Source organism: Octodon degus, unplaced genomic scaffold (assembly GCF_000260255.1).
Source record: "Octodon degus isolate 3935 unplaced genomic scaffold, OctDeg1.0 scaffold00104, whole genome shotgun sequence".
Lineage (NCBI taxonomy): Eukaryota > Metazoa > Chordata > Mammalia > Rodentia > Octodontidae > Octodon > Octodon degus.
The window spans coordinates 7,081,903-7,087,079 of NW_004524680.1; the positions used below are offsets into that span (position 1 = coordinate 7,081,903).

At 48.0% G+C, this 5,177-nt stretch overlaps 1 protein-coding gene across 1 annotated transcript in view; it reads left to right on the plus strand.

The window, feature by feature from the left end:
* Window positions 1-308: 308 nt before the first annotated feature.
* Ago2 (argonaute 2, RISC catalytic component) overlaps window positions 309-5,177 on the plus strand; it is a 60,639-nt gene continuing 55,770 nt past the window's right edge. The window contains exon 1 of the mRNA XM_004638929.2: window positions 309-357. The gene's annotated coding sequence lies outside the window, so the exon portion shown is untranslated. The remainder of the gene's footprint in view (window positions 358-5,177) is intronic.

Here is a 5,177-nt window from a genome sequence, read left to right on the forward strand (position 1 = left end):
CCTTGCCGGGGGAGGCTTGCTTATCCTCTCAGGTTGCAGTAGAAATTGCCCTCATACATGCATGTAGTTTCCCTGGCCTCAATTTGGCTGCCTATGGACACCTGTGGCCTCGCATTCACAAGCTGGGGACACTGCACCAAGGTGACACGTCAGCCTTATCAGATTGTCTGATTTCTCATTCTTGGCCCCAGCCCCACACAGCCTATGTGATGAGCAGACAGAAGCCTGGTTGTCATGGCAGCTGGTAAATTGTGAGCTAAGCGCACATCATCGCAGCCATGGAGACAGCCGAGCTCCTGCCACGTCTGCAGAGCACAAGCCTGTAGTCAGAGCTGTTCACACTTGGGGACACAGCAGGTGACGTGGGCCCCAGGTGGTGCTGGTGGGGGACTAGCAGGCCCTGCTGTCCCTCAGCAGCTGAGCCAGGGCAGGCTTACAGGAGATCTCAGAGCTGAGGCACTGTCTGCAGTGTTTAGGCCTGAGGCTGTTGTGTCCCTGAGAGGAAGTAGTTCTCAAATATGTGGGCTGTGAGCCCCACTGTCATCCTGGTAATGCTTATGAGGAGCCTCTTTCCCAAATAATGGTTTTAAGGAGCAAGACAAAATACACTGGATGACGGATGAATGCAGTTGTATTGAAAAATGGTCATCAAAATGCCAAATAAAATGTGTGGCAGGGTAGTAAATGAATTCATCACATTTAATTACAAGACCACCCTGTGGGGGCTGGGGAGATGGCTCAGTAGAATAAGTGCTTTCCTGGCAAGCGCAAGGACCTGAGTTCAATCCCTGATTCTGAAAAAAAAAAAAAAAAAGACCACCCTGTGGTGTGAAGTGCGCTTTGCAGCATTGCTAAGACTGTGGTGTGATGTGGGAGAGCTGTGCCTTCTGTTGGGATCCCAGGTACTGCTTGTCGGCCTTGTCATTCACCTTGCAAGTGAAAGGAGGTCCACCTGGAAAATCTTTTCCACTCTTGTAAATCCCAGGGTTGGGGGGACTCCAGCTTTGGGTGCAGGTAGAGAGGCAGAGATGTCCAGCTGGCTCCTTATTACTGAGGGACTCTGGGCAGGACTGGTGCTAGGCTAGAGAAGCCCAAGCAAGTTTCCCAGTGATGGTCTCTTGGTGCCAGTGACTGCTTGCTAAATTTTGTGTGAAGTGTTTCTAACTAGGGAGAGGTAGCACAGGACATGAAGAAAAAAAAAAAAGAAAGAAAGAAAGAAAAACTGCTCAATCCCAGTGTGGACTAGAAGTGCAAGAAGAGGCTGTGGGTTGGTGTGAGGTGGGCTGGAGAGAGGCGGAGAGGTAGAAAGCACCATCTCCTTCCTGCTGGCCTCGCTTGTGCCCCACTGCAATCTGGGTTCTGGGAGCCCCAGCAATATGTGCAGGGCCATGTGCCTTGTTTTCTGAGCTGGCTCAGGCTAGGAGCCTGGGAGGACCAGACGTGATCAACTCTTCAGCGAAGCGATTAGCCTGGACGTCGAGAAGCTTCAGGCAAGAGGCCAGAGGCTGGCCAGGAAGGAAGTGTGTCTGGAGGTTTGTTTGCAGTGCTGTGTGGACAGGTGGGACAAGTGGCTCAGCCTGTGGGGAGGGGAGGAGGGTACCCTCTGAGCACTCTCCCATGCAGGTCCTGGCTCCTCTTGTGGGGTTTGGATGCGGATATTCACACAAGGAGCCACCCACACAGGGCTTTGGCACAATGTAAATATTTGGAAGACCCTCTTACAGAATTAGCAGGAGATTCTGTGAGTAATGCAGTCAGTAAAGAGAGTTTTGTGCAACATTTTATTTTTATAATGTAATATTAAAAGAAAGAAGCAGAGTATAAAAATGCCTCATTCCAGCCAGCACTTATACACGTAATTATACATGTGTATCTAGACAGAGACAGGTTTTACAGGGATCACCTCAGAATGGCAGTTCCAGTAGTTTTTATTTCCTTTGTATTTTTTCTCTAGTTACAGCAGTAAGTTTCATCAGGGCTGAAGAAACTACAACATGTTGTTTGTTGTGGGCGAGAAACAAGACCCTTTGCTGAGTATTGTCTAAGCAGGTGCTCCCTGCCCTTCTCTAAGGCACTGAGCTGGAAGCAGCTGCACTGAGTGACCCTGCCACCCTCCAGAGAGGGCTGTGGAGCCAGCCCTGAGCTGCTTCCTACAGCCAGGCCATTATAGTAGGATATATTACAGTAAGATTGCTGATCAGACCCCACCTACTTCTGAATATCTGGTTGTGCTTAAACCAGGAAGTTCTCCAAGGCAAGCCCAGTCCAGCCTTGCTACAACCTACCTGTGCACCCTAAGGGGACATGGGAACACATGCTGTCTTGGCTGCTTCCCTGGCGCTGGTCAGCCATGAGGTGGGCAGCTGTGGCCCTTGTAGTGCCAGTGGCTGGCTGTGCTGGGGGACCTTGGAAACCCAATGGGTGCCCAGCTGCATGTCCATACCAAGTATGCTCTTGAAACCTAGCAGCTGCATAGGTCCTAATCCCCTGACAGCATTCGTGTCTGTGTCCTCAGTTACCCTAAATCAGAGTTGATATCAGTCCCTGCTCCTAGATAACATTCCGTGCAGGGTCGCTGTGGGGAGGACTGTCCCTCCCGCACTACTCTGGTCTACAACTACCTGAGAACCTAAGAAGCTTTCTCTGCCCGTGTCTCATACCAGAGAGGGAGACATGCTGGGCATGGTAGAACCCTGCCAGAGTGTTGACCGTTGGGTGCACATGTCACATTCCACTCTGTGGCCCTCCTCTGAGAAGCTGGTGACATCACAGGTCCCTCTGGGGTTTCTTGATTTGGGGTGAGTCACAGGGTACCTCTTGGCATTTGCTACAAACACTGAAACTTTCAGTTGCTGCAACCCTTTTACTCATGCAGGAAGTCAGTTACTCATTTTCTGCATTTCCCTTTCACTGGTTGAATGTGACTCTAAAAGTGGAACCTTACGTCACACGTGCTGAGTGATGAGCACATAAGCAAACACTGAATGCCTACTTTGCCTTGACACCGGTGCTGGGTGGTGCACCTTGGGGCTCTCCCTGCTTGGGAGCTCACTGATGAGGACCCAGCCGAGGGATCGGTTGTTAAAGGACCAAGGGGTGACATTGCCTCTCCTTGGAGCCCCCGGAGTCTCTTGCAACTTAGGAGCCAGGGAATCCTGGGTATGAAAGATTTGCCTTCCTGTTCCCAAGCAGTTCCAGAAACAAGACAGAAACAACCAGAAATCCAAGTGTAGTCTGGACATGGTGCCACATACTACTTTGGAGGGGAGACTAAGGCTAGAGCATCATAAGTTTGAGTCTAACCAGACAACTTAGGAAGACCTTGTCTCAAAATTAAAGAAAAAAAAAAATTATATATAGCAAGGATGTAGAGTATCCCTGGCTTTTATCTCAAATACTGGAAGAAAAAGAAAAAACAGCCACCAGCTGTGTGGCCAGTTGCCATCTGAGAAGTATGTCTGTATACTGGCCACGATTGGAGAGGAAACGTGAGTGGGGTATGTGAGTGTCTTAAAGATGGAGAGAATAATTTAAAAGATGGAAGGTGGGGCTGTCTCCCAAGCTGGGCAGTGTGGCCATAGCTAGGAATCCAGATGGAAACTTAGGGGCTGGTGAGATGGCTCAGTGGTCTAAAGCACCTACTTGGAACAAGCCTGGCAAAGCACATGGACCGCGGTTCAATCCCCCAGCACCACATGCCAGCCAGCCCCGCCCCCTGGTGGGCTGAGCTGGCCACACACACACACACACACACACACACACACACACACAAATAAATAAATAAATAAATAAAATTTTAAAAACAGATGGAAACTTAGTAGGAGAGTGGGCACCCGAGCCCAGTGGAACAGACTGCACCTCAGCAGTCTCCTTGGCAAAGCCTACCCAGATGTTGTCTTTTCCCTGGAATAGCTCCTGGGCTCTCGTTTGTTCAACAGAGAAAACACACTTTTACCTGAAATAAGGTTAACTCTTCAGACCATGTGCGTCAAGTGTGACATTTATTTGTGTACTTGCACTTCTCTCCAGTGGATGAATGTGCAGTGAGTGTGTCTTGCATGTATGTGTCTCTTCTGTTGGTCTGTTTCCTTTGTGGCATGGTATTTACCTGCCAGGGCCATGGCATCTGTGTGAAAGGCTCTTCTCCACTGGAATACTCTCCCCTTCCAGGGCATTCTATGCTTTGCATCGTTTTGCAGTGCCTTCTGTCCCCTGAGAGTTTGGCTTAGATCTTTTCCCATGTTTTGGCAGCTTACACTTGAGACTCCCTGGGAAGATAAATAGGTCAGAGGTCTCCCAGGGCCCTACAGAGGGTCAGTCACTGAGCATGGTGAACTCAGTCCTTGTGCTTGGAAAACTTTGGTGCCCTTTTATTCTAGGATTTTTCTAATCCCTTTCGCTTCTGGTGAATGGTCAGCATTTTCATTATTCCTGGAAAAAAGGAAAAAAAATACGCTGTGCACATGCACATTTCATGAACATATTACCTCACATTTGCCATTGCTTTCGCTAATTCAGGTTAATAAAGCTAGAGACAGTTTCTTTGTTCTCACAGCAAATGTTCTAGAAGAAGGGACTTGGTGGAAGTGGGGCTTCTCTAGAGAAATAAGGTCAACCAGAGCAATGAATCCATGCTGAGTCTGTGCTTCCAATCAAGTTTAAGTAACATAGAGGCCCTTCCTGTGTGATGATGGGCCACGAGCTGTCTGGGCTAGAGCTGGTGGCTCAGCTTTGAACTCCAATATAAGGCCTCCCTCTCTCACAGCCTTGGACCGTTCACTTTCAGTTGGGGACCCCACCCATTGCTCTGTGTTGATGGGACTTGGAACTGAAAGTGCCTAAGCCACCATGGTAGTGCTTTTCCTCATGGAAAACTCCTTTCCTGAAATAGATTGTGGCTGTGTGCCTGGATGCTTCCTGGGATATAACCTGAAGTCATTTTTACTTTCTCTTCTCTTCTTTTCTTTTTTTAATTTTTTTTTATTTTTTGACATCAGTTATTTTATTTTAAAGAAAAAAAATAAAAACAGTGGTACAAAATCTCAAAACAAGATTTTAGGAGAGTAACAATGGTTAGTACATTGTGTATTGTTACTGCCAAAGTAGTTTCTCATGTTACAAGATATAGGCAAGAAATAATAAACAACATAGGTACAAACCTCTGTTTTTTTTTTAAA